Consider the following 27,864-nt stretch of genomic DNA (forward strand, 5'->3'; position numbering starts at 1 on the left):
TGCTTGCAAGCCAAATGCAGATGCTAATCGTCTTTGCAATATCACAATTCTGTCCTTCAGCTAGCTTTGGACCATAGCAGTGTGCCTTCAATGAGCACTCAGGTAATCCTCAACAACATCACAATGGCATTAACCCTGCCTCAGTGACAGCAGAAATGCCAAGTGAATAAAGAAACTGAAAACATCATGAGCAGCAAAACCAAATATGCTGCACTTCCATAAGCAACAAATCCAAGTCCAAATTATTGAGATGGCAGGTGGCCAAAGTTAGTGCAAGCCCTTAGTTCAGATTTATACTCTATTGGCTGGGCTGCCAACACTTCACCATCGTTTTAACGCTCCGTCAACCCCCTAGCATACAAATTAGACCTCTTCAACTCCACTGCCTTGTTTCCCCGCCTCCCCTCCTACTCCCTCACACTCTTCCTTACCTCGATTCCCCACCTAGCCTACAAGCTTTCCATTGCAGCTGCAGTTCAAGATTGTAGTTTTACTTTCAAGAAACCTTTTCCAGCATCTCCACTCACTCATTAACCCCATTGCTTAAGTTCCCAGAGCCTCTTCAGATATTTTTAAGTGTTTCAGTATTTTTAAAGACACTTAATAATAATAACAATAATACATTTATTTTATATAGCGCTTTTCAAGAAGCCCAAAGGCGCTTTGACAGAGTACAAAAAACAAGTGCAAAAAGACAAAAATCAATAGGCAAATAATAATCAAAGCAAAAGGAAGGAGGGGGAGAAGGGATAGTCAGGGGTTAAATGCTGTGGGTTAAATGTTGAATGCAGTGTTGAACAGGTGGGTCTTGAGTGATGTTTTGAATGTGGTGAGTGAGGAGTCTCTGATGGTGTGAGGTGGTGAGTTCCAGAGGGTGGGAGCAGCGATGGAGAAGGCCCTGTCCCCCCAGGATCTGAATATGGTCCGGAGGGGGGGGGTTAGGAGGTTGGTACCAGCAGAGCGGAGGTTGCGGGTGGGAGTGTGTCTGGAGAGGAGGTCAGTCAGGTAGGATGGGGCCAGGTTATGGAGGGCTTTGTAGGTCAAGAGGGGGATTTTGTACTGGATTCTCTGGGGGATGGGCAGCCAGTGAAGCTTATAAAGGACGGGGGTGATGTGGTCACGGGTCCAGGAATGGGTGAGTAGACGGGCAGCGGAGTTCTGAATGTATTGGAGTTTATTGGTGATTATTGAGGGTGAACCACAGAGGAGGCTGTTGCAGTAGTCCAGACGAGGGGGGGGGGGGGGGGGAGGTGATGAAGGCGTGGATGAGGGTTTCTGCAGCCGTGGAGGAGAGGGATTGACGGAGACGGGCGATGTTTTTCAGGTGAAAGAAGGCTGTCTTTGTGATCTGTTTAGTGTATTTGTCGAAGGAGAGGGTTTGGTCAAAGATGATGCCAAGATTCCGGATGTGAGGGGAGGTGGATACTGGGAAACCGTCGATGTTGAGGGCAAAGTTATGGGTGGATTTGGTGAGCGTTTTTGGGCCAATGATGATTATTTCAGATTTATCATAGTTAAGTTTGAGGAAGTTGATTTGAAGCCAGGATTTTATTTCAGTGATGCAGTTTGTCAGGATAGAGTGGGTGGCGGTGGAGATGGACTTGGTGGAGATGAAAAGCTGGATGTCATCGGCGAAGCAGTGGAATTGGAGACCATGACGGCGGATTAAGTGACCAAGGGGGGACAGGTACAGGATGAAGAGGTGGGGGCCAATAACTGAACCTTGGGGGACACCTTGGGGGAGGGGAGCAGTGGGGGATTTGCAGTTATTGATGGAGATGACCTGGCATCTGTCAGAGAGGTATGATTTGATCCAAGAGAGGGCAGTGCCGGTAATGTTAAAGGTGGTTTCAGGTCGGGTGAGGAGGATGGTGTGATTGATGGTGTCAAAGGCGGCGCTGAGGTCGAGGAGGATGAGAATGTTGAGGTTGCCGGCGTCAGAGGAGAGGAGAAGGTCGTTGGTGATTTTGAGGAGAGCAGTTTCAGTACTGTGGTTGGTGCGGAATCCGGATTGGAATGTTTCATACAGGTTATTGGCAGAGAGGTGATGTTTGAGTTGAGTGGCTACAGCGCGTTCCAAAACTTTTGACAGAAAGGGTAGGTTGGAGATGGGTCTGAAGTTGTTTAGGGTGTCAGGGTTTAGTCCAGGTTTTTTCAGAATGGGAGTAACAGCAGCAATTTTGAGGGATGGTGGGACGATGCCTGTAGACAGGGAGGAGTTTATTGTTGCAGTGATAAGTGGAGAGAGAGCAGGAAGGGAGGCCTTGACAAAGCTGGAGGGGATGGGGTCCAGAGTGCAGGTGGCAGTTTTCATTCCTATGAGGAGTTCAGAGAGGTCAGTAGGGGAGACTGGGGAGAACTGAGACAGGGGTTGGCAGGATAAGGGGGGGGCAGGTGGTTTGAGGGGGAGCGGGTGCGGTGGTGGTTAAGCTGTTGTAGATGTTGTCAATTTTGCTTTGGAAGAATGAAAGGAAGGAGATGCAGTTTTCTACTGTGAATGACTGGGTGGTGGTGTTCAGGGGGCTGAGGAGTTTGTTTATTGTAGAGAAGAGTGCTTTTGGGTTTCCGGAGCCAGAGTGGATAATTTGAGAGTAGTAGGTGGAGCGGGCGCGGGAGAGGGCATCTTTGTAGTGCTGTAGGTGGTCCTTGTAGGCATGGGAGTGAATTGTGAGACCTGTTTTATTGCGGAGTCTTTCAAGTTGGCGAGCATGAGTTTTCATCAGGCGGAGTTCAGGTGTAAACCAGGGAGCAGAATGGGTGAAAGAAACTGTTTTGGTTTTTATAGGCGCAAGCTGGTCAAGGCAGGAGGAGAGAGTGTGGTTGTAGTAGTCAGTGAGGTCAGAAGGGGTGTGGAGGTCAACGAAGGGAGAAGTGGACATTTTTTCAGAGAGGGTGGATGAGAATGAGGTAGGTGAAAGAGCGTTTAGCTTAAGGAAGTTGATAGCCATCACTATGACCATCAACATCCCCACCCCAGCACCAAGGCATTATCGCACTATCAACTTCCTTGTGGTCAGAGAGGGTGAGGTCGGAGCCAGAGAGATGGTGCAAAATTAATCCAGTATTGCAGACAAGGTCCAGAATGTGCCCATGGTTATGGGTAGGAAAGTTTACATGTTGAGTGAGGTTAAAGCAGGTGAGTAAATCAGTGAAGTCAGTGGTTATTGTGGACTCAGTGGAGTCCATGTGGATATTGAAATCACCGAGGAGGAGGATTGAGGGGGAGAGGGAACAGAGCTGGGTCAGAAAGTAGGAGAAGTCGGACAGGAATGATGGGTGTGGTTTGGGAGGGCGGTAGACGACGGCCATGACTGACTGCGTGTGACCAGAGAGTTTAAAAGCCAGGTGTTCAAATGATGGAGCAGATGAGATGGAGATGAGGCTGGTCTTGATGTCCTGTCAGTGTATTATGGCAATTCCACCACCTTGGCCCTCCGAGCGTGGTTTATTGATGTATGAATATCCATTGGGTGTAGTGAGGTTGAGTGAGAAGTAGTCCAGAGGTTGTTGCCAGGTTTCAGTGAGACAGAGAAAGTCCAGTTTATTATCCAGAATGTAGTCGTTCAGGATGAGGCTTTTGTTGTTGAGGGACCGGGTATTGAACAGAGTGAGCTTCATGTTTGTTTGTACGGTGGGGATGAACTCAGGTGATTTAGCCAGGGTTTGCAGACAGGAGGTGCGATCGTGTGCGTTGCTGTGACCAGGTGCGCTGGGAGATGAGTGGGAGTGCGCTGAGCCGACCAGAGTACGGGAATGAAGTGACCTGTTTGTAAGTAAACAAACTTACGACCAGAGCCTCTATGAATATATCTGGGTCGTCGCAGGAGTCCGTGGTATTTGATTGCAGAGATGCATGATGGGGTGGAGTAAGTGTTGAGCAGAAGTAGCCTTGCAGCGGAGTACCTTAGAGCCATGTCAGGCAGGAGCGAAGGGGACGAGGACAAGGCCAAGGTTGAGGAGGACGAGTAGGCCTTGCCAGTGGAAGCGGCTTGTCAGAAGCGGCGAGCAAGACAGTAAAGGCCGAAGCGGCAGATGAGGCGCAGGACAGTTCGGGAGCAGGCCTGAGGCAACGGTGGAAGAGCCGGGCAGGCGAAGCCAGGAGCAGAGCCGGGACCGAGCAGAGAGCAGACCAACGGCCAAAAAGCCGCCACGGCCACCAGAAAAGCAGACTATGTACAATGACCCAGTCGGAGAAGCGGCGAGCAAGATAGTAAAGGCCGGAGCGGCAGACAAGGCGCAGGACAGTCCAGGAGCGGGCCTGAGGCAACAGTGGAAGAGCCGGGCAGGCGAAGCCAGGAGCAGAGCCGGGACCGAGCAGGGAGCAGACCCAATGGCCAAAAAGCCGCCACGACCACCTGAAAAGCAGACTATGTACAATGACCCAGTCAGAGAAGCGGCGAACAAGTAACGCCAGCGTCCTCTCCAGACCGGACCGGAAGCTCACCGGATGTTGATTGACCCCAATATGAATATGATTGCCCCACTTAAGCTACTTTTGGCACCATTTGGCAGATGTAGACTGTACATATACTACTGCAAATATATATATATATCACTCACATCACTCACACTTCAAAACAACAGACTTGAAACAGAACTATACACCAAACCAACAGACACTCACTCTTACCTTCTCCCTTCTTCATCTCACCCGAAACATACATTTGCAAGCATACCATACAGTCAAGCAATCAGAGTAAGACGCATCTGCTCAAAAAAAAGGCAGAAGAAACTAAGCTCTCCCAACTAAAAACAAACTGCATTGCAAGACACTATGATCCTCACTCTGTGAAAGAAGTGATAAACCAAGCAAAACGCATACCTAGACCAGACCTTCTGACTTACAAACCCAAACCTGCAACTAGCTGTTTCCCAATGGTAACCACCTACTTCCCTAGCTCAATTGCCAAGTATTTTGAATAAGGCCCTTCCTCCTCCATCAGTCAGAAACACTCTGCACCACATTTCCTCAACCTCCACTGACATCATTTCGATGTGGTGGGACACTCAGGGACCTTTCAGTAAAGGCAAAGCACCCACAGCCGCACAGCAAAGAAACTAAGATTCCAGGCTTCCATAAATGCACAGCACACAAATGTATTATTCACAAGCATTTAGAAGCCAGGAACCTTGGGTGTTGGGCTAGTGGTGTTGGGCTAGTGGCTAGGGTGTCAGCTTAGGATCCTAGGATCCTGGGTTCGAATCCCGGTCGATCGCTGAATTAACGCCAGGGGGGTTGACTCAGCCTGCTCATCGCTCATCCTTCCGAGGTCGGCTAATTGAGGACCAGTTCACTGGTAATTCCCTGGTTGTCGTTAAAGGCGGCAAAAAGGGTTGGCGTCAGGAAGGGTATCCGGCCGTAAAACATTGCTTCAAAAAGGGGACCGAAAAACAACAACAACCACGGTTCCCGAAAAAGGCCAACCCCCGCTTGCGGGGAAAAATGGCCTCTAAAGGTGGTTATTTTTTTTATTTTTTTTAGAAGAAGGAAACAAATTCTGCCGTTCTATCACCTCCTATATGGACTGTAAATCTACATGGGTCATATACCAAATCACCTGTCAAAAGTGCACCAAACAATATGTTGGAAAAACTGAAAACACACTCTACACATGCTTTTATAACACACGGTCAGAGATCAGTAACTTTCACACCAATCAGGCCAAATATCTACCTTAAACTATACATTTTAACCAACCGGATCACTCCATAAACGACATTCAAATCTCTGCCATCGAATCAATTCAACTCATCAACTCCATTCAACATCAACAATCACATCAACTCATCCTGGGAATTCTTCCAAAGTAAATTGCTCTCTCTCATGCACAGATTTATCCCATCTCGTCTTCAGTTGTCATACCTTTCCTCCCGTCCATGGTACACGGAATCTTGTGGTGAGGCAGTTTCCCTGAAACAACTTGCCTTTGCCTCCTGGAAAGCAAATCCAACGGAAGGCAATCTCATTTCCTTTCACAAAGCCTGGAACAAGTGCGTGTCTACCCTCAGGAGAGCCAGGAAACACTATCTCTCGACTCTCAAGACTGAACTCTCAAAACTGTCTCCCTCTTCCAAATCCTGGTGGTGTCTGGTCAAATCTGTTTCTGGTGTTTGTTCCCCCTCCATCCCCTCCCTTACGTCAAATGGCTACACAGCCGACTCCGCACATGAAAAAGCAGAATGCCTCGACTCTGCGTTTGCCTCAAAATCTTGTGTCCCAAACCCATCTCTCTCTGTACCCACCATACCCAGTCAAACCCAGCTGCTCCTGGACTTTGTGTCCTTCTCTCCTGACAAGGTGGAGAGGTTTCTGTCAAACTTTGACTCAAAATTCTGCAACTGGACCAGACGGCATCAGCCCACGGGTCCTAAAATCCTGCTCTGCCGCTCTTTCACACCCTCTCTCTGTTCTCTTCACCCTCTCTTTTGCTCAAGGTCAACTGCCAGCATCTTGGAAATCAGCCAACATTACCGCTTTACACAAAAAGGTGCAAAAACGGATCCTTGCAACGACAGACCAATCAGCCTGCTCCCATTTATCAGCAAAGTCATGGAATTCATCATTGCTTCGGATACTAAATCCTTCCTCTTCTCCATTGGCTTGATCTCGGATCTTCAATTTGGATTCAGACCAGGTCATTCTATTCTGGACATGCTGCTTCTGCCGTCTCAACAATGGATGGAGGTCCTCAATGCCAAACAGGAAATCAGAGCTGTCTCCCTTGACATATCACGTGCCTTCGATACGGTCTGGCACTCTGCTCTGTTCACCAAGCTCTACTCCTATGGTATCCATGGAAATCTTCACACATGGCTTGCGAACTTCCTCTCTGGTCATAGTCAATGTGTGGCCCTGAATACGTTTCTCTCATCTCCCCTTCCTGTTCAGGCTGGAGTTCCCCAAGGCAGTGTTCTGGGCCCGGTGCTTTTTCTGGTCTTCATGGATGATCTCTCCGACTCTCTGGAAAACACTCTCTATCTCTTTGCTGATGACTCCACTCTCTACCGCTCCATACCTCATCCCTCAGATCGGCAGGCAGCAGCCTCTTCACTCTCTGCAGACCTGGATAAAATTACAAACTGGTCAAACAAGTGGAACATGCCTTTCAATCCTGACAAATCTCACACTCTCACCTTATCTCTCTGAAAAGACCGACTGGACAACCCTCCCATCTACTTTCTCAACAATCCTCTCCAAGAAGTTCTGTCACTCAAGCTTTTGGGTCTCACTATCTGCCATGATCTTTTCTTGTTTGTTTGTTTGTCCGGGCGATATCTCAGCCATCCTTTGAGCTCGGAAGCTGAAATTTGGGCACAATAGTGAGCAAGTACTTTGTCAAAAACGGTATTTTTTGTTTTTTGATTGATCAATGAATTGATTATTTATTTAATTATTAGCGATTAATTAAGCACTTATACATTTCCTTTCTCTTCTGGGCAATATCTCAGGCCCCTTTTGAACTTGGAAGCTGATATTTTAGACATGCCAATGACAAAGTGATTTGGCTGCAAATGCTATTTTAGATTTATTGATTAATCAATTAATCGATTAATTATTCAATTATTCGATTGATGACTTAATTAAAAAAAAAAATTTAAGTTACAGATTCGGATGAAATGGTGGTGGTTTATTTATTATATTATCCAGAGGCGCCCCGGCAATGCTGCGCTGGAGGATATTTAATTATTTGGCATCGGGGCGGTGTACTTTCAATGTATCTGTACTTGAATAATGAATATGAATGATCGTTTTAAGGCCATTTTTCCCCGGTAGAGCGGGGGTTAGCCTTGCGGGCCCCATGACAATCATGGTTCCCTGTTTGAGGCAATGTTTTTATGGCCGGATGCCCTTCCTGGCGCCAACCCTTGGTCATGCTCTTACGATGCGCAGGGATACGGTGTGCCTATTCTGAATCGGGGTACACACCGTGATCATTCATCCCAGCAAGCTGGTACTCAATTTGCCGACCTTGGAAGGATGACAGGCTGAGTCAACCCCCTGGCGTTTAATTCAGCGATCGACCGGGATTCGAACCGAGGATCCTAGGATCCCAAGCCGGCACCCTAACCGCTAAGCCAACGCCAGGCTAATCTGTACTTGTTCTGTGTTGTTTTAACCTGTAGCTTATGGAAGTGCAGCATAAAAATTTCCACAATCATTCCCACAGCAAAATGCCAGAGATGGGGGTGGAGGTTTGGGGGGAGGGAGGGATGGAGGAGTTGGGGTCAAGTCTTTCACGAACCAGATGGCCACACAGGACATTCAACTAAAGTTAGCGCAGGAATTCGTAATTTCGCCAGGATGCCGGCAATGGCTTGCCCACTCTTCGCGAAGGACACAATGGGATCTTTAACGTCCACCAATGAATGTGTCCCGGTGTGTACCCCGGTTTAGAATAGGTACACCGTATCCCTGCGCATCGTAAGAGGCGACTAAGGGTTGGCGTCAGGAAGGGCATCCGACCATAAAAACATTGCCTCAAACAGGGAACCATGATTGTCATGGGGCCCGCAAGGCTAACCCCCGCTCTAGCGGGGAAAATGGCCTTAAAACGATCATTCATTCATTCATTCAATGAATACTTACAGATGGCATGGCATGCCTGTTTAATGTCCATCCAAGAGGGCACACACATTGATGAATCATCTTGCCTGTGAAATAATGGGATGACATTTTATAGCTGGGAGGGATGTCATTTCAGCCCCATTTCACCATGCATAGGGATATTCTGTGCTATGCTTTACTGAAATCCCCCCCTGACTACTTTCTATACCATTTCAGATTCTTACCTTGGTGATGCATTCACTGTTTTCATTCAAATCATTGCTTTATGACAGCCATCCTATTGGCAATGGAACGCTTTTGGCTTCACACATGGCTCTGCAATAAGCTTCTGTTGCTTGATGGGATGCACCATCTTCCCAGCTATCATTCTTTGGTATACAGATCACCGTAACATTACTTCCTTTGAACTGATTTCAGCAGCCATTGCACTGTTCCACCTGGGTGGGACAACCCTTGGTGCAGGCCTTACTCAGTGAAAACATTCATTAAAAAAAAAAAATCAGTAAATTAATGTTCCAAAGCTTCGGTGGAGTAATGGTCGGAGCATCTGCTCTGAGTCTGGGAGGTCGGTGTGAACCCCGGCCTAGTCCTTCTAAAATAAAATACCAATGACTTCTAAAATGGTATGAGCTGCTTCCTTGTTTGACGCTCAGCATTTAAGACGGCCAGAGCACACACATCCTGCATGTGAATCAACGAGATGGCAGTTTATAGCTGGGTCGAGATTTGATTAGATTTTGTTTAGATTCGATTCGATTTTTCTGATTAGCTAGGTCGAGATTCGAACCCAGGCTAGACAGCTTAGAGGCGAGTGTGTGTAAGCTGCCTTCCTCCTCATCATCCAGCTTTGCTGCTTATATATGGTGGGCGTGTCCAAGACTTGTGCACATTATATTGAATGTATATAACACGAGCAAAATTCACTTCCGCTTCGCTGCAAAGCTCTGTGTTGGATTATTTGGTTTTAACCTCCGTTTAAAATGAGCAAAATGTAACATTTTGTTCATTTCGAATTATTCTCACTCAGATTTCAACATCACAGTAATATTTAATCTTTATTTATACAAGAAGATGACGATTCGTAATACAGGATACCCATGTGTAGAGAAAGAGGCCAATGACCGCAAATTGAAAGCACACACACACACACACACACACACACACACACACACACACACACACACACACACACACACACACACACACACACACACACACACACACACACACACACACACACACACACTAAGTGTCCCGATCACATTATTAACTAGATGGTATTCATAGAATAATTACTCTGCGCAGTCAACTTAGTGAGAGCCCACTCTTCTGTTTTTGAAGGGTTGTCTTTTTCTTTGATCCAACATGTCTGCCAAACCACTGAGCGATGACATCATAAATTTATATTCTCTAATATAACTGTTGTGTACATCACGCTCAAGAAATTTCAAACTGATCAGACTGAGTTTTCACTGTCGAATTATGACATCATAATTAAGGCACCAATGGCGTCATTGTTAACAACATTTATTCCCCATGCAGAGTTCTTTACAATGAGACACATTTCATTTTTTTCCATGGTGCAGTTTTGGAGATATAGAGAGAGGTACAACCTTTTTCGGTTTTTCCAAGATGGCGCCTGTACGACGTGACCTATGACGTCATAATTATCTTTTAAAAATTCTGCAGGCAGAGGCACTCCTATGGTCAAAATTTAGTGTCCATCGGACTAACGGTTGCAAAGAAAAAAACTTTTTCATACTGATCGCATCAAGCGTTGTACTTGTCGAATTATGATGTCATAATGAAGGCACCGATGACATCATCATTAACAAATGTTATTCCCCGTGGGGAGTACTTGACAATGAGCCATGTTTCAATTTTTTCCATTGAGCGGTTTTGGAGATATAGAGGTGTAACGTTTTTCCAAGATGGCGTCCATACCAAGTGACCTATGACGTCATAATTATGAATAAAAAAATTATACAGGCGGAGGTGCTCCTATGGTAAAGTTTCGTGTCAATCGGACCAACGGTTGCTGAGAAAATGAATTTTAAAAATGCAGACACGCAAGCAAGAACGCCACACGTACGGACGCTACCCGAATGCCTAACCCTGCTTTTCGCTTCGCGAGTGCAGGGTAAATATACCGAAAAAGGAATATTGGCTTTTGATAAACAAACACTTCTGTATGTTACAGCGTGAGCAAAATGCATCCGATGCAACTACAGGATGTATTCAGTAATCAACAAGCGTTACGCCTAGGTCCCCCGTCGGTGAAGTGATGCGAGTTGACAAAGTGGAAGACGCAAGGCGGCCATCTAGGATTTTGACGTGGCGACCCAATTTTCAATAGCGTTCTCCCTTATGCATAGATACACCCACACAACAGATTAGAAGTTGGTACTTCGCTTATTTTTCAAGATATTCCGCTCACAAGGTTGACATACATGGCGGCGGCCATCTTGGATTTTGACGTGGCGACCCAATTTTAAACAGCGTTCTTCCTTGTGCCGAGATACACCCACACACCAGATTAGAAGTTGGTACTTCGCTTATTTTTCGAGATATTTCGCTCACAAGGTTCAGACATATATATGGTGGCGGCCATCTTGGATTTTGACGTGGCGACCCAATTTTCAATAGCTTTCTTCCTTATGCCAAGATACACCCACACACCAAATTAGAAGTTGGTACTTCGCTTATTTTTCAAGATATTCATCTCACAAGGTTCAGACATACATGGCGGCGGCCATCTTGGATTTTGACGTGGCGACAAAATTTTCAATAGCGTTCTTCCTTGTGCCTAGATACACCCACACACCAGATTAGAAGTTGGTACTTCGCTTATTTTTCAAGATATTTCGCTCACAAGGTTCAGACATACATGGCGGCGGCCATCTTGGATTTTGACGTGGCGACAAAATTTTCAATAGCGTTCTTCCTTGTGCCTAGATACACCCACATACCAGATTAGAAGTTGGTACTTCGCTTATTTTTCAAGATATTTCGCTCACAAGGTTCAGACATACATGGCATCAGACATACATGGTGGCGGCCATCTTGGATTTTGACGTGGGTTGCACCCACACACCAAATTCGAATGCGGTCCTTCGCTTACGCACGCACGCACACCCGCACGCACGCACGGACGGACGGACGGACACACGGACGGAGGGGAAAACCATAGTCCCCCTTTCGCTCCGCGGTGCGACGGGGGACAATAACCTTATGCTAACGCTGTGAGTACACATTTAAACATGTTTAAATCATGAAGATTAATTAAGATCATGGTATCTCTTGACCTTATAGCAGTAGCAAATTTACAGTTCAAGTTCCCATTGAAAGCAAAAAAATCACGATTATTAATAAGATGATTAAAAAATAAGTGCATGATTTAACAAACCATTTATTAATCTCTCTCAAAAAAAAAAATAATAATAATTAAAGGTCATTCTCTCCCTCTTAATCTAGAGATGGTGCGTGCATGTATGTGTGCATGTGTGATAATTCCAGTTTACTCCAAAGCTGCCAAATGAAGAAAGGTCGGTAGTTGAAACGTCAACCAAACGCTCTTGAATAGGAGAGTGATATGGACTTTAATTTTACTTTTTAAATCTGCGAGTGAGCGGAAGCGATAACCACTTGACCTAAAGAACAACAAGAGGCTTATTCAGCACTTTGAGTGCTGTAATATATATGTATGTATATACATATATATAATATATATATATGTTATATATATCACACATTCACATTTCCTGTACTTTTTCACTGCTGGAACCTGATTAAATATATCTATCTATAATTCCAGTAATCTCTGTACGTTTGTACGTTTGTACGTTTGTACGTCTGTACGTCTGTACGTCTGTACGTTTGTCTGTGACCGCTGTTTCTCGACAACTACCGGTCCGATATACTTGAAACTTGCCAGGTATATTGCTGGGGACCCGAGGATGTGCCTTTTCAAGGTTTGAAATTAATCGGACAAGTACTTACCGAGCTATGGCGATTTAGCCGTTCGCCGTTCGCTTTGCCGTTGCGAATGGACCAAACCATTCATGTAAATAGAGGGGGGGGGGGTTCTGTGGTCGTTCGCTTTGGCTTTGCGAATGGACCAAACCATTCATGTAAATAGAGGGGGGGGTTCTGTGGTCGTTCGCTTTGGCTTTGCGAATGGACCAAACCATTCATGTAAATAGAGGGGGGGGGGTTCTGTGGTCGTTGCGAATGGACCAAACCATTGTTTTTTTTTTGCAGTTTTTTTTTTTTTTGCAGTTTTTTTTTTTTTGCAAGGAACGGGCACCCACGTACGGGCACGTCCTAGCTTATATATAGTACGGGCATGCCCTAGTACCTACAATCTACACAGAAAATTTCATGTTTAAAGTTTGTGGAGGTTCACATGTGCATTCTCCAGATGCATTGTACACATTATTTATATATATATATATATATATATATATATATATATATATATATATATATATATATATATATATATATATATATATATATATATATATATATATATATATACATATATACAGTGGAACCTTGACTTACGAGTTTAATTCGTTCTGTGACCGAGCTCGTAACTCAAATTGCTCGTTTCTCAAATCAAATTTCCCCATTAAAATGCATTGAAATGCTATTAATCCGTTCCAGCCCGCCAAAAACCACACCAATTTTTTTTTAAATATACAGTATATATAAAAATATCTCGCGCTTTATATTTCACCTGTATGCAGCATGTATGCAGCATACAAGTTGGCAGGATGGCCTGGACTGGAGGTACGCACACTTGACTCTAAAGTCTAAACTGTCCAGCCTGGGTTTGAATCCCGACCCAGCTATAACCTGTCATGGGTGAATCACAGGCAGGGTGATTCATCAATGTGTGTACCGCTAAACTGGGCGCCCCGTTTGCGTCCCATTAGTTGTTGGATGTTAAGGATCTCACCGTGTTTTCCACAAAGAGAAGGCGAGCTATCGCCGGCACTCTGAACAAGTTGTGGCCTGGCATGCTCTTCTCCTCTGCCGTTATATACGTCCTCCTCGGCACCTCGCTCATGTTTTTCGACGATTGCGTGTTTTATATCCAAGCACAAGTTTTATATAAAACACGACGATTGCGTGTTTTATATCCACAAGTTGTGGCCTGGCATGCTCTTCTCCTCTGCCGTTATATACGTCCTCCTCGACACCTCGCTCATGTTTTTCGACGATTGCGTGTTTTATATCCAAGCACATCATCCTCTTCTTCTTCTCAGTACCGTGTTTTCCACAAAGAGAAGGCGAGCTATCGCCGGCACTCTGAACAAGTTGTGGCCTGGCATGCTCTTCTCCTCTGCCGTTATATACGTCCTCCTCGGCACCTCGCTCATGTTTTTCGACGATTGCGTGTTTTATATCCAAGCACATCATCCTCTTCTTCTTCTCAGTACCGTGTTTTCCACAAAGAGAAGGCGAGCTATCGCCGGCACTCTGAACAAGTTGTGGCCTGGCATGCTCTTCTCCTCTGCCGTTATATACGTCCTCCTCGGCACCTCGCTCATGTTTTTCGACGATTGCGTGTTTTATATCCAAGCACAAGTTTTATATAAAACACGACGATTGCGTGTTTTATATCCACAAGTTGTGGCCTGGCATGCTCTTCTCCTCTGCCGTTATATACGTCCTCCTCGACACCTCGCTCATGTTTTTCGACGATTGCGTGTTTTATATCCAAGCACATCATCCTCTTCTTCTTCTCAGTACCGTGTTTTCCACAAAGAGAAGGCGAGCTATCGCCGGCACTCTGAACAAGTTGACGGCAGAGATACTGTACTTGCACGGCAAGATAACCACGTGACCGGAACCCACCTGGCGGCGTAAACTCAAAATAACCAACATGCGAAAACAAAAATGCAGCGCTATACGACAGAGATACTGTACTTGCACGGCAAGATAACCACGTGACCAGAACCCACCTGGCGGCGTAAACTCAAAATAACCAACATGCGAAAACAAAAATGCAGCGCTATACGACAGAGATACTGTACTTGCACGGCAAGATAACCACGTGACCGGGTGGCGAAAGCTCGTAACTCAGATCTCGGCTCGCATCTCAAAGCAATAAACCGCCCGAGCGATGGCTCGTATCTCGAAAAACTCGTAAGTTGGGGCACTCGTAAGTCAAGGTTCCACTGTATATATATATATATATATATATATATATATATATATATATATATATATATATATATATATATATATATATATATATATATATATATATATATAAATATATACAGTGGAACCTTGACTTACGAGTTTAATTCGTTCTGTGACGGAGCTCGTAACTCAAATTGCTCGTATCTCAAATCAAATTTCCCCATTGAAATGCATTGAAATGCTATTAATCCGTTCCAGCCCGCCAAAAACCACACCAATTTTTTTTTAAATATACAGTATATATAAAAATATCTCGCGCTTTATATTTCACCTGTATGCAGCATACAAGTTGGCAGGATGGCCTGGACTGGAGGTACGCACACTTGACTCTAAAGTCTAAACTGTCCAGCCTGGGTTTGAATCCCGACCCAGCTATAACCTGTCATGGGTGAATCACAGGCAGGGTGATTCATCAATGTGTGTACCGCTAAACTGGGCGCCCCGTTTGCGTCCCATTAGTTGTTGGATGTTAAGGATCTCACCGTGTTTTCCACAAAGAGAAGGCGAGCTATCGCCGGCACTCTGAACAAGTTGTGGCCTGGCATGGCATGAACATGAAAACATGAACATGAACATGAAATGTTCGACATGAACATGAAATTTTCCAAAATAACCAAAATGCGAAAACAAAAATGCAGCGCTATACGACAGATACTGTACGTGCACGTCAAGATAACCACGTGACCGGAACCCACCTGGCGGCGTAAACTCAAAATAACCTAAATGCGAAAACAAAAATGCAGCGCTATACGACAGATACTGTACGTGCACGTCAAGATAACCACGTGACCGGAACCCACCTGGCGGCGTAAACTCAAAATAACCTAAATGCGAAAACAAAAATGCAGCGCTATACGACAGATACTGTACGTGCACGTCAAGATACCACGTGACCGGAACCCACCTGGCGGCGTAAACTCAAAATAACCTAAATGCGAAAACAAAAATGCAGCGCTATACGACAGATACTGTACGTGCACGTCAAGATAACCACGTGACCGGAACCCACCTGGCGGCGTAAACTCAAATAACCTAAATGCGAAAACAAAAATGCAGCGCTATACGACAGATACTGTACGTGCACGTCAAGATAACTACGTGACCGGAACCACCTGGCGGTGTAAACTCAAAATAACCTAAATGCGAAAACAAAAATGCAGCGCTATACGACAGATACTGTACGTGCACGTCAAGATAACCACGTGACCGGAACCCACCTGGCGGCGTAAACTCAAAATAACCTAAATGCGAAAAACAAAAATGCAGCGCTATACGACAGATACTGTACGTGCACGTCAAGATAACCACGTGACCGGAACCCACCTGGCGGCGGTAAACTCAAAATAACCTAAATGCGAAAACAAAAATGCAGCGCTATACGACAGATACTGTACGTGCACGTCAAGATAACCACGTGACCGGAACCCACCTGGCGGCGTAAACTCAAAATAACCTAAATGCGAAAACAAAAATGCAGCGCTATACGACAGATACTGTACTTTCACGGAAGATAACCACGTGACCGGGTGGCGAACGAAATCTCGGCTCGCATCTCAAAGCAATAACCGCCCGAGCGACGGCTCGTATCTCGAAAAACTCGTAAGTTGGGGCACTCGTAAGTCAAGGTTCCACTGTATATATATATATATATATATATATATAAATATATATATATATATATATATATATATATATATATATATATATATATATAAAAATATACGTTCATATATATATATACATATATAAATCCATATATATATATACATATATAAAATCCATATATATATATACATATATAAACTCCATATATATATATACATATATAAAATCCATATATATATATACATTATAAAATCCATATATATATACATATATAAATCCATATATATATATAATTATATATATATATATATACATATATAAAATCCATATATATATATACATATATAAAATCCATATATAGTATATACATATATAAAATCCATATATATATACATATATAAAATCCATATATATATATACATATATAAATCCTATATATATACATATATAAAATCCATATATATATACATATATAAAATCCATATATATATACATATATAAAATCCATATATATATACATATATAAAATCCATATATATATACATATATAAAATCCATATATATATTACATATATAAAATCCATATATATATACATATATAAAATCCATATATATATACATATATAAAATCCATATATAGTACATAATAAAATCCATATATATATATACATATATAAAATCCATATATATATATACATATATAAAATCCATATATATATATACATATATAAAATCCATATATATATACATATATAAAATCCATATATATATATACATATATAAAATCCATATATATATATACATATATAAAATCCATATATATATACATATATAAAATCCATATATATATATACATATATAAAATCCATATATATATATACATATATAAAATCCATATATATATATACATATATAAAATCCATATATATATATATACATATATAAAATCCATATATATATATACATATATAAAATCCATATATATATATACATATATAAAATCCATATATATATACATATATAAAATCCATATATATATACATATATAAAATCCATATATATATACATATATAAAATCCATATATATATACATATATAAAATCCATATATATATATACATATATAAAATCCATATATATATATACATATATAAAATCCATATATATATATACATATATAAAATCCATATATATAATATACATATTTAAAATCCATATATATATACATATATAAAATCCATATATATACATACATAATATAAAAATCCATATACGTTATATATATACATATATAAAATCCATATATATAATTATATACGTTTTCTGTTCTATTTCATTTTGTCCCGTGTAGCATGGGCAATCAAGTAGTTTCTTGCAAAAAGATATAGATCCGCACAAAAAAAAAGCCGCTCCGCACACCCGGAGACGAACTTTGGCAATGGGCCTCAGAATGACGCCCTGCATCAAGTGCTGATAAAAGGAGCAAGGCAGGCGGAACATTTATCTCTGTGCTTTGGAGTGGACATTGCCCGCATGCCAATATGACACAAACAAATTCCTTTGTCACACAGAACAAATGATGATTTTGCCAAGCACCGTGGCGAATATAATGAATGATGAAGTCTCTCCTCGAGTCACTTGGACATTGTAATAAGTATGAAAGCCCAAGCCAACTTGTTGAATGAAGCACTCACATTTATGATATCTGATACATTCATAAATAATACATGAAAGTGCCTTAACTCAAGGCAAGATATAACCCCCAAAAATATTTGGAAGGCAAAAGAAATAAAGATCAATTTAAAGCAGGACTTGCAAGAGCTAGTGATATGCTGAAAATGATGTTCCAACGAATAATGGCACATGGTAAGAGGGGCTAAAACATTAAGCAGCTACTGCACCAACAGCCCACGCCAATGGCTATAATCAAGCGCCAGAACTACACAAAGCACAGCAGGGGGCAGCTGAAGGAGAGCAGCCTTAGTGTGTGCCCTCTGGTCCGTCTAGCAAATGATATAATCCCACTGGATTCCCCAGACACCTCCCGCCATCAATCCGAATCTGCTGAGAGCCGACAATAGAGCAGCCATTGAAGAATCGGCTGCTCTCCTGCTGAGATGGTCTTACACCAGCTGCCATGCCCCCTTTTAATATAGAACCTCAAGTTCTGCAGCAGACATTGGAAAAACATGACAATTCAGTCCATGGCAGGCTTGCACAGTAAAGGGTTCTAAAACATTGGTCATCATGCTGAGAAGTCTACTACCCCTTTCAATGCTTTCACTATAGGAACCCTCAAAAATAACTTTTCAAAAGTATGTACAACACTTCCATTAATGTTGTCATTTACCAAAATCAGCAAGTTAATTGAACATTAAAAGTGTCTTTCTCATGTCTTTCATGGGGTACAAAAAGTCAGATAATGCAGAATGAGACTCTCAGCCTACCAATCGAAGGGGTAACAATCGCATCACTTTGAAATGTGAGATGGCAGCTGATATATTGCAGCACACTCCCCTCACTTTATAGCAGAAAACTATTGTAATAATCCTATTATTACCTCCGCTACCAAAGGTGGATGCATGTTATGTTTTCACCCGTGTTTGTCTGTCTGTCTGTTTGTTTTCTACTGGGCCCAAAAAAAATTTTGGACAAGTATGTTCATCACTCCGATTTGTGTGTGTGTTTGTCTGTCCGCTCTCTTATACTTGCCTACAGGTCACAATTTTAAACCGATCTTCACGAAACTTCACCAAATGGTAGAGTTCGTGAACCGACAAAATCCTATATTTTTTTGAGGTCAAAAGGTAAACATAGGCCAAAGGTCAACCACTTTTCTCAAATTACTAAAATCCTCAATTTTTATCCGATTGACTTGAAATTTGAATAGGATTTACATATCGGCGAACTGAATTCAACCAACAACTATTTTTGAGGTCAACATAGGTCACAAGGTCAACATAGGCCAAAGGTCAACCACTTTTTTCAGATTTCTAAAATCCTCAATTTTCATCCGATTAACTTAAAATTTTTAAGACGATTTGCATATCAGGTCACAGAATTCAACCACCAATTATTTTTGAGGTCAAAAGGATGCTCTATGAGTGCAATTCTACTTTGTTCTCTTTTGCCAAGTGTCGCTCTATGAGTGATTTTTCATTTGTTTGTCTGTCCGTTTGTGAACAAAATATCTCATAAAGTTGTGTATGTGACAAGGACGAAATTATTAGATTTTGGTGAAGATCCGGATTCGGTTACTAGAATTTTTTTCAGTGATTCTTCACCATTGGAAGATAGGGCCAAAAACTATACATAGCCAGATATCTCAAAAGATTATGGATGGATTTGGACGAAACTTGTTGGACACGTTGTGTGTGTGACAAGGAAGAATCGATTCAATTTTGGTGAAGATGCCGATCTCGATCCAGCTGGTAGAATTTTTAAAGTGATTCTTCACCATTGAGTGATATGGGCAACCAGGCGGAGGTATGCTCTCGACTGAGTGCCGTTCTAGTTTGAAATGCAAGGGTTCTCGATAAAGGCTAATTAGATATTCTCACTTGAATTACTTATGGTCGCTCAGAAAATGAATTGAATGTGGAAGTGGATCAAACACAACTTGTGGAGAAACAACGAGTATTCAAGTGGAATCCAGAGCATTTTTAGAATGCCGTTAGCGTTTAGGATACTCAACCTTATAAACTGAACTACCTCTCTGCCAAATTTCCACTACCCAACTCACCCACAAAATTAATGAAAGAATTAAATAATTCTCGTATCCGAATCCATATTCAGATCTTCACCAAAATCGAATCATTTCGTCCTTGTCGCATACACTAAACTACCGCCCTGCCAAATTTCGTCCAAATCCATCCACAACTTTTTGAGATATCTTGTTCACAGACAAACAAACAAACAGACAGGGATGAAAACAGAACCTCCATCCACCTTCGGTCGCGGAGGAAATGAGATTTCCAGAGTACAGGTAATCCATACCGGTATTTTTGGAGCATGCCACAAAGAGCATTATTGAATAAGGACTCAACCTTATAAATGTAAAAAGTTTCTTGGCAAGTCTTGAAAGAGTCAACGACGGAGTGAGAGCTGATAAAATCTTTTTCTTTCTCAATTCAGACTGAAAGTTCAATACAGCACATTTCACGATCAGAAACTATCTTCTGCTCTAATATTGCAACCAGATGGACTCAATAAATATCCATTGCCTTGTGAAGCAGTTGTCGCTTTCCATCAGCTTTTCTCTCCGTTCCTCCCTGACATGTGCACAGCCCCCTTTTAATCACTGTCCACTTTATAGATCGTAATGCAAACAAGGCGACACATCAAATACAAAAGAGCCATGAACAATCAACCCCTGCCCATTAGCGTGCTCACCACACTCAGGGGTTAAGCAGGTTCACCGAAACCAGTCATACATTGCCTAGAGCTGCTTGGAAAGGTTCCATTGGATCCCTCAGAAAACCACACAGGATCCATTTCATCAGACATTGCCGCCATGCACCAAAATAATACCTTCTTTTTTTTTTGCTCTTAAAACATTAAGTCGTGTTCAATGAAGTGAATGAAGTGATTCCCAAAGCATTAAGCCAAAGTAAAAAAAAAAAATTTTTTTAAACAATTAATTAATTGGACATATTTCAACAAATTACATGAAATCCTACTACAATGGCCATATCTTTGCAACATGGGCGAATTTGGCCTCAAAGAAGCTCATGAAATCAACATTTACATCCAGCAAGGATACTGCCACATAATGGATGATACGATAATATAAATGTCAATCACATGCCCGCCTGCAGTAAAGAAAATAGGTAATAACCTTATATTACAACAAAATGAAAAAAAAAAAAAAAAACACCTTTAGAGGCCATTTTTTCCCTGCAAAGCGGGGGTTGGCCTTTTTCGGGAACCGTGGTTGTTGTTGTTTTTTGGTCCCCTTTTTGAAGCAATGTTTTATGGCCGGATGCCCTTCCTGACGCCAACCCTTTTTGCCGCCTTTAACGACAAGCAGGGAATTACCAGTGAACTGGTACTCAATTAGCCGACCTCGGAAGGATGACAGGCTGAGTCAACCACCCCTGGTGTTAATTCAGCGATCGACCGGGATTCGAACCCAGGATCCTAGGATCCTAAGCTGGCACCCTAGCCGCTAGCCCAACACCAGGGTTAACAACAAAATGAAAATAAAGTCAAAAACACATCTGCTTCAAGGCAATATATTTGGGATTTTTTGAGCCACATAAACCAAAATAAGTAGAATAGCATTCACGAGAGCGCCTACGCCAGGCTGAACAGTTTACCTTTTATATCCCACTGAAAGGCCGGATCTGAATCCGGACCTCCAAAATCGAATCGGCTTGTTTTGTCCCCTACCCAACTCACCAACCAAGTTTCGGCCGAATCCGTCCACTAATATGTCCACTTCACCAAAATAATCATCTCTTAGCCACTTACCTAGAGTGGATGTATGCCTGCAATATATCGTTTTTGTCCCTATCTCCCAAAGGTGTAGAATCACTTTAAAAATTCTGCTAGCCAGAACCGAATCCGGATCTTCACAAAAATCTAATTTTCAGGAATCCATAAAAAAAAAAAAAAAAAAATCCGAAAATCAAATCGATTCGTCCTCGTCACACATCCAACTTGTCCACCAGGTTTCGTCCAAATCCGTCCACAACTTTTTGAGACATCATGCTATATATCGATTTTGCCCCATTTCTCAATGGTGAAGAATTACTTTTAAAATTCTCAGATCCAGATAAGGATTTTCCATGATCATTTTGTGTTGTGGTCAAGTTTCATCGTGGATCACTACGTTGTGGTTTCATCGTTGTGGTCAAGTTTCATCGAAATCGTGTGTGTAGTCTCTGAAATCACCCAACCTTTCCCAAATCATGTCGTCCTTCTCACATGCCCAACCACTCCAACAAATTTCCTCCGAATCCGTCCACAACCTTTTGAAATATCCTGTTCACAGACAAACAAATGGACAGACAGACAAACAAACATGGGTGAAAACAACCTCTGCCAACCTTCGGTGGTGGAGGTAAAGACGTAAAAGAAAAATTAAAAGATCGTTTCAGTTTTCTTTGCTTTTTATTAACCTTGACATATCTGCTATGGGTGCATTTGAAGGGTGGAGGAGGAGGGTGGTAAATATGCTCCGTGCCGACGAAAGCAAAGTAGTCCAATGATGTAATGGCGCTTGTCTGGGCAAGATGACGGCCAAATATGAAGACAGGTAGTTCTCATATGAGCAAAACTGCAGATTGGCCAAAATGATCTGCAGTAAACAGTGTCTGCTATATCAGCATGTTATGTCAGAATGCTTCGAAATTTTATAATTGTCCCAACTGCCCTCTGAAACTGTTGTCTCGGTCACAGACAGATATATTATATGTGGGACGTAGCACCTATTGGTCAGAATCTATGAGGAAATGTTTGCTGTGACACTTGGTTTTTGGTCTCCACACCAGTGAAGGAGTTTATTCTACATACACAAACCCACAAACGCATTTACTTATTAAAGTCACCTACTTAAATGTGGACAAGTGTTGATGTCAGAAGATGCATCTTATAGCTTATAGAATGAAAAACATAGGGGCAATACCCCTGGCGCTCACCTGGTGGAATAAACAGTATACTGCAACGACTAAGGGTATTTTAAACCAATTTCAATAGTTGCTCGAAGACAGCGCAGCATGTGGAATCATACTAACATAATCATAACACTTTAAACAAACAAGGAAAAAAATACATTATTTCGGTGGGCAACCCCCAACCCCATACCTCCTAAGACCCCAATTTTTCTAATGCCTTGAACAAACATGGGTACATCATGGGAGATTAAGGTTGTGGTGAAGTTTCATCCAAATTGCATGTGTAGCTTCTGAGAAGAAAGCAAATACCGATTTTGGGGAGCAACCCCCCAACCCCATATACCTCCTAAGACCCCAATTTTTCTAATGCCTTGAAAAAACATTGGTACATCCCGGAAGATTAAAGTGTGGTGACGTTTCATCGATATTGCGTGTGTAGTTTCAGAAAAGAAAGCAAATACCTATTTTGGGGGGCAACCCTCCCCCCCCCCCCCCCCTCCCGTAGAACCCCAAAGGGGCAGATTTTTTAAATGCCGTGAACAAACTTTGCTACAGTATGGGTGGTGAAGGTTGTGGTCAAGTTTCATCAAAATTGTGTGTGTAGTTTCAGAAAAGAGAGCAAATTCCTATTTTGGGGGGTGGGGTGGGGGGGTCAAACCTGGACACACTTTGACCCTGGTAAACCCCCTTAGACTCCATTTTTTTTAATGCCGGGAACAAACTTTAGTCACAACACAAGTATCATTTGTGCCAAATTTGGTAGCAATCCCCTCAGCGGTTTCGGAGAAGAAGTTTCAAGTGTTTACGGACGGACGGACTGACCGGCTGACTGACTGACTGACTGACTGACTGACAACGCACCAACGCATAAGCTCACCTGAACTTCGTTCCATGTGAGGTAAAAATCGAGTTTGTTGGAGTAAATTCCAGTGGCTTCCAAATATGGAACCAAGTGTTGATTAGATTCTTGCAGCTTCCGCACATGGAATCATCTGTTAATGAGTAATTTATAGAAAAATGATTTTCTAGGAAAGTTTGTGACTTGAGAATATAGATGATAAAGTTGGTGAAGTAGAGAGGAAGAATGTGCAGAAGATGACAGGTCCACTTTTGCTTTGCTTTATCATGATGGTGTATTTGAGTGTCGCTTTTGTGTTTGTCCTCTAAATATCCTCAACGCTTGGAAGACTCTTGACTGACTCACCGGTTGGACATCGATCAATTACAGAACCTGTTTTTGTGACAACCCCATCGTTCTAAACAATGTTAATGAGAGGCAGCAAACTGCAAGAGAAAGCAGGATGTGGCTGCAGAAGGCTGCAATAACTGAACCCATTGAATACATTGTTCACACACAATTGACAGCTGCATGTCCACATGCATTTGAAGAATCCGACAACACCGTGTAAAAGCAAGTCTTATATGGAAGCTCCTGTGCAAGCACATGGGAAAAAACCATTAATTTACTCTGATTTAATACTGAGAAGTCTGATTCCCAAGGAAATGATTAGTGACAAGCAAGTGACGATGTCACGAGAAGAGCGATATGCAAAACATGCCAATTTAAAACATTTTCTGAAAGAGTTTTCTTGAGAAAAAAAAGTTTCCCTTCATAACGCAATGCCTAAAATGTCTCAAAGACCACTGCAGTTGCAGCACATTACCTCGCATTTATTTTTAAACACTTGCACAGCAACTGTAATTTAATATACATGAAGTAAAAAAAAAAAAAACAGATACGGTCTAGCACCCCGCTCTGCTCACCAAACTCTCCTCCTATGGGATCCATGGAAATCTCCACGCATGGGTTGCAGACTTCCACTCCAGTCAGAGTCAACGTGTGGCCCTGAATGGGTTTCTCTCATCTCCCCTTCCTGTTCAGGCTGGAGTTCCCCAAGGCAGTTTTCTGGGCCCGGTGCTTTTTCTGGTCTTCACAAATGAACTCTGTGACTCTCTTGAAAATCCTCTCCATCTCTTTGCTGATGACTCCACTCTCTACCGCTCCATTCCTCATCCCTCAGATCGGCAGTCTGCAGCCTCCTCACTCTCTGCAGACCTGGACAAAATCACAGACTGGTCAAACAAGTGGAACATGTCTTTCAATCCTGACAAATCTCACACTCTTCCTATGTCTCTCCGAAAAGACCGACTGGACAACCCTCCCATCTACTTTCTCAACAATCCTCTCCAAGAAGTTCTGTCACTCAAGCTTTTGGGTCTCACTATCCGCCATGATCTTTCCTGGGAAAACCACATTTCCAATCTGGCCACCAAAGCCAGTCGCTGACTGGGCATCCTCTGTCGTGCGAAGTCCTTCCTTGGCACACCTGAGCTCCTCACCACATACAAGGCTTTCATCCGCAGCTCAATGGAATACTGTTCTCCCCTCTGGACCTGTGCTACTCCCTCACACCGAAGCTTTCAGAATCATTGGAATCTCCTGCGATGAAGCTAACTCCGAGGGCCTTTCACTTACTCACCGCAAGCAAGTTGGTGATCTTTCTGTCTTCTCCAGCCTTGCTCCCCCCAGCTCTCTCTCGGCTGTCCCCCAAATATTCCTACATGTCACACAAGATCTGCCAGCAACCCTCTTATGGTTAAACTGCCAAACTAAAGACTCTCTACTCACCTTCACTCCTTCATTCCTATTTTCTCCTGCCTTTGGAACAAACTCCCTCACTCTCTTCAATCCCACTCCTCCCTCCAGGTCATCAAAACAGCTGTTCACCACCATCTTATCTTCCCCCATCCAAAACCTTGATCTTTTCTACCCCTGCTAATTCACCCCAGATCCACTTTTTTGAAATACCAACTTCTTTCCTGAAAGTCCTTGCAGTGTCATTGTGTTTTATACTTCTCCCCCCCTCCCCATGCCTCCTCCCCCCAAGCCCTCTCCCTCCCACAGATCTCCCGATATCCCTGCTCTCAAATGTTGTGTTTGTGTGCTTCCCCATCTCTCCCCATCTTGTCTACCGCTCCCCTTATTATATGTTGGATGTCTGTATGATTTTTTTTTGTGTGATTAATGTTAGCTCTTTCACGAGCCTCGATGTTGTATACTAAAAAAAAAAAAAAAAAAAAGATAACGATGGTATATATATATATACAGACTTGGCATTTAATATGGAATTTTTTTTTTTCTTGACTTGGGTTTCCTTTCTGAACTCAGAATATCAATCTGGTGAGTTTCTTTTACGCTTCGGTGATTTATTTGATAAAAGAACCATGTCACTGATTGTCTGTCGCAGCAAGAAGTCAATAACAGGATTATATCACAGGTGGCGTGACAAAATGTACGGACAGGTACATTTGACGATTGGCTTCACAATCGGGTATATAAGGGTTGTTGCGTTCTGTATTAGTGGAAAACAACTGCTGCACGTCTACAAAAGTTATTGCCGCTTCCTCTGGAGATGGTCCGTCAACTCGACAATGCTGTTTGTCATGGAGTGGTGGCTTTACGAAATTCCGGCATGAAACAGTGTGCTATTGCTCGGCAGTATGGCATCACTCAAGGTCAGGTGTCAAAGATCCCGAAACGAAATGCTCAAAGGGGTGTCCCTCCTCCAATATCGAGGCCAGGACGTCCCCGCAGAACCACAAGGAAGGATGATCGCCAGCTGCACCGGTTAGTCCGCAATGGCCATACCAAGTCAGCTAATCGGCTTAGGGCTGAGTGGCAGCAACTGACAAATGTGCCTGTATCCAGAAGGCTAGTCAACCAACGACTGGTTCAAGCAGGCTATCGTGCCAGGCGTCCCCTGAGAAAGCCACGCCTGACAAGACAACACCACCAGCGCCGATTGCAGTGGGCCAGAGAGCACAGTCAATGGCAGCCAGGACACTGGAATCACATGATCTTCAGTGACGAGTCTTGATTTCTGGTCTATCGTCAAGATGGCCATGTCTGAGTGCGCAGACAAGTGCATGAAGCCTACAACAAAGATTGTATAGTGCCGAGAGTCCAAGCTGGAGGTGGTGGGGTGACCGTTTGGGCTGCTTTTCATGCAGGGGGAAAAACTGACCTGCTTGTTCTGAATGGAAACCTGAACCAGTTCAAGTACAGGGCCATTCTGGAAGAAACATTGCTTCCATTTGCTCGTGTAGCCTTTCGAGGAAACTTTGTCTTCCAAGATGACAATGCATGGCCTCATCGTGCTCGCATGATCCAACACTTTCTTGCTGACCGTGGTGTAGAGCATATGGAGTGGCCTGCCATGTCCCCGGATATGAATCCGATAGAGAACTTGTGGGCAGAATTATCGCGGCAAATCGACAACTTGGACCAGCAGCCGACCTCTGTGCGTGAATTGCAGCAGGCTATTGTAACTGCATGGCAAGCGATTCCTGTCCAAACCTTGGCAAATCTCGTGAACAGCATGCCTCAACGTGTACGTGCTCTCCTGAATGCGCGTGGGGGTTACACGACGTACTGAACTGTAATTTTACTGTCCGTAATCCCAGTTGTCATTTAACTTTTGTTTTTGTTAAAAAAAGAATTTGGCGAATGTGCAAAATAAAGAAATACTTCTGGAAAACGTACAGAAGTTTAACACAGTACTGTCCGTGAATTGAGTTCAATATCAGTTGACATCACTTTCAAGGACCAATTTATTTGCTTTCAAAGGTCAAATGTGGTTTTTGTTTCTTTTAAAGGTCACATTAACAAAATCTAGAATAATTTCAACATAATTCCAATGAACTTTTTGTTCCAAGTCAACTTGAAAAGTAAGCTCACCCCCACAAAAAAATATTCCATAGTAAATGTCTGTATGTATGTATGTATGTATGTATGTATGTATGTATGTATGTATGTATGCATGTATGTATATATATATATATATATATATATATACATACA

At 42.7% G+C, this 27,864-nt stretch overlaps 1 protein-coding gene across 1 annotated transcript in view; it reads right to left on the bottom strand.

Moving 5' to 3' along the window:
- LOC137425448 (bifunctional heparan sulfate N-deacetylase/N-sulfotransferase 1) overlaps window positions 1-25,165 on the bottom strand; it is a 276,161-nt gene extending 250,996 nt beyond the window's left edge. The window contains exon 1 of the mRNA XM_068113904.2: window positions 24,768-25,165. The gene's annotated coding sequence lies outside the window, so the exon portion shown is untranslated. The remainder of the gene's footprint in view (window positions 1-24,767) is intronic.
- Window positions 25,166-27,864: the final 2,699 nt, after the last annotated feature.

This window comes from Myxine glutinosa, chromosome 4 (genome assembly GCF_964187855.1).
Source record: "Myxine glutinosa chromosome 4, kmMyxGlut1.1, whole genome shotgun sequence".
NCBI lineage: Eukaryota > Metazoa > Chordata > Myxini > Myxiniformes > Myxinidae > Myxine > Myxine glutinosa.